This window comes from Phyllobates terribilis, unplaced genomic scaffold (genome assembly GCF_046119375.1).
Source record: "Phyllobates terribilis strain yellow unplaced genomic scaffold, ASM4611937v1 Scaffold_12__6_contigs__length_324123572, whole genome shotgun sequence".
Classification (NCBI taxonomy): Eukaryota; Metazoa; Chordata; class Amphibia; order Anura; family Dendrobatidae; genus Phyllobates; species Phyllobates terribilis.
In genome coordinates, this window is record NW_027362772.1 from 127,566,855 (window position 1) to 127,569,964 (window position 3,110).

Sequence of the window (3,110 nt, forward strand, 5' to 3'; positions counted from 1 at the left end):
ATGACGGTGGAACGCGGGGAGTTCAACTTCTTCCAGTTCCTCTGAATCTTCCCCTACGTCCGGTAGGTTCGGCATCCTGGACAGGGCGTCCGCGTTGGTATTGGAGCGTCCTGCCCGGTATTTGATTGTAAACTCATAGTTGGACAAGCGGGCCATCCATCTCTGCTCTAGGGCACCGAGTCTTGCAGTGTCCAGGTGTGTCAATGGGTTGTTATCCATGTACACGGTGAACCGGGAAGCAGCAAGGTAGTGCTTAAAGCGTTCGGTGACTGCCCACACCACTGCCAGGAACTCTAGCTTAAATGAGCTGTAATTCTCAGGGTTTCTTTCGGTGGGTCGCAGTTTTCGGCTGGCGTAAGCAATTACCCGTTCTTTCCCCTGCTGGATCTGGGACAGTACGGCTCCTAGCCCGATGTTACTTGCGTCGGTGTAGAGGATAAAGGGCTGGCTGTAATCAGGGTACGCCAGGATCTCATCCCCCGTGAGGGCCATCTTCAGCTGGCGGAAGGACTCTTCTTCCAACTTCTCCCATCTGAAGGGCGGCTTCTGGTTCTTGGCCTTCCTGGACTGGCCTATCAGGAGGTCCTGCATAGGAGCTGCCTTTTTGGTGAAACCGGGAATGAACCTTCGGTAGTAGCCTACCAACCCGAGGAACTGCCTCACTTCCTTTACGCTGGAGGGGCTTGGCCATTCCTTAATTGCGGTGATCTTATCAGGGTCGGGAGCCACTCCGTCAGCACTCACCACGTGTCCCAGGTACTGCACCTTTGGCTTCAGGAGGTGACACTTGGAGGGTTTCACCTTTAGGCCGTAACTTGCCAGAGCTTCGAACACTTCAGCCAGGTGTTTCAGGTGGTCCTCGTAGGTCTTGGAATAGACGATGACATCGTCCAGGTATAACAGGACCGTCTCAAAGTTTCGGTGTACCAGACAGCATTCCATCAATCGCTGGAAGGTTCCTGGTGCGTTGCAGAGTCCGAACGGCATGCAGGTAAACTCGCTAAGTCCCATCGGGGTGGTGAATGCGGTCTTCTCCCGGTCCGCCTCTGCTACAGGAACCTGCCAGTACCCGCTAGTGAGATCCAAGGTGGAGAAGAAGTTAGCAGATTTTAAAGCAGCCAAAGACTCCTCTATTCTTGGTAAGGGGTACGCATCTTTGTGTGTGATACGGTTAATTTTCCGGTAATCTACACACATTCTCATGGTGTTGTCTTTCTTTTTGACCAAGACTAGTGGAGCTGCCCAGGGGCTACTGCTATCCCTGATTACCCCAGCCTCCTTCATGTCTCTAAGCATCCCTTTGGCGTGTTGGTAGTGTGCAGGGGGTACGGGTCGATACCTCTCTTTTATGGGAGGATGGTCTCCCGTGGGGATGTGGTGTTCTACCCCCTTGACTCGCCCGAAGTCTAATGGGTGTTTACTAAACACTCTCTCGTACTCTTGAACCACCCGGTAGACTCCCTGTTTCTGGTGGGAGGGAGTGGAGTCAGTACCCAAATGTAGTTGCTGACACCAATCCTCCATTATTTTCGTAGAGCCGTTACCTTCGTCCGGGTGAGATGGAGGCAAGGGTTCCACAGACTGTATAGAATTTTGGTTGATAGTATATAATTTGGCTAGCGTAGCATACCGGGGCAGGTATACTTCCCTTTTCCCAATATTTATTATGCGAACGGGTACCCTCCCATGGCGTACATCAACTACCCCCCGGGCTGTCAAAATGGTGGGCCTACTGTCTGAGTAGACTGGCTCTACCATGGCCTGGTAATCTCTACCTCTCAGACCAATAGCTGCCCGGCACCAAATCATCATTTCACTTTTCGGGGGTATGGCAATAGGGAAAGGGTCACACATTCTTACGCTACCAATCTCACCGCCGGAGAGTTCCACTTGTTGCCGTCGCATCAGTGCCCGGATCTCTTTTTGGAGCACTCGCTGCTGGCCGGAGCTGGCGTTCTTGGCAACCTGCTGTAAAATGAAAATCACCTCTGCAAGACAATTTTCAATCACATTAGTTCCTAGAGTTATCTTTGGGTGACTCTCACGCTTGTCAATGTCCACAATGATCAGTCCCTGTGCTGCCAGTTCGACTCTACCGATTTTAATGGTCATCTCTCTAAATCCGATCTGCGGCACGGGTTGACCATTGCTGGCAATAATACTCAAGTCGTCGTCAGGGTAGCGGGTTATATCCGAGTCATTCCAGTACTGCTTGAAGAGCACGTACGGGATGGTGGTGACCTGTGACCCGGTGTCCAGTAGGGCACTCATAGGAATGCCATCCAGTACCACAGGCAAGACTGGACGTCCTCCCACATATTTGTCGCGCCAGCTCGATGGGCCTGGTGATCTTTTTCCTGGGGGTTGGCCCTCTACCCCAGGTTGTGCCAGTTTAAAGGACAGTACCTTGCCATATGTCCGGGTTGATTGCAGCGGCGGCAGATAGGTTGTCCGTCCTCGTTGTATCGGTCGCTGGGTCTTCCTCTGGCCGGTGGGGTCCTCCTTGGTCGACGCCATGGGATGTCCTCCGGTCCGGATGCCAGCTGGATCTTCCCTGGAGTGGAAACCTGTAAAGACTGCACAGTTCGGGTTAGCGCAGCAACGCTTTTAGCTAGTTCTTGGACCTGATGGTGCAGGTCTGGAGCCGGGTCATTGTTCAAAGCCTGCGCATCAGCCCCCACAGGCCCTGCCGACAAGGGCGCCGCCTCCTGGTGGTAAGTGATAGCTGGGCGCCTGTGGGTCACAACGCCACCCGGTGCCGGTTCTCGGAGCACCCGGATGGCTCTGTCCTTGAACTGTGCAAAGTCCAGATGAGGATCCTGTAAGGCCATTGCCCGCAACTGGGTTCGGTGGGCATTGCAATATAGTCCCTCTATAAATTGTTCGGTCAACAGCCTGTCCTCGTTTCCCACGCCGTCAGGGTCGGTCTGCTTACTGGCTCTCAGGGCCTCTTGTAGGTTTAGTGCATAGTCCCTTATACTCTCATGTGCTCGCTGCTTGCACCCATAGAATCTAAGCTTAATCTCGGCTGAGGTGCGGGTATCAAAGGTGTCCTTCAGCCGGGTTAATATCCCTGCGACAGTCCTCCTCCCAGGTGGCAAGGACTTTAC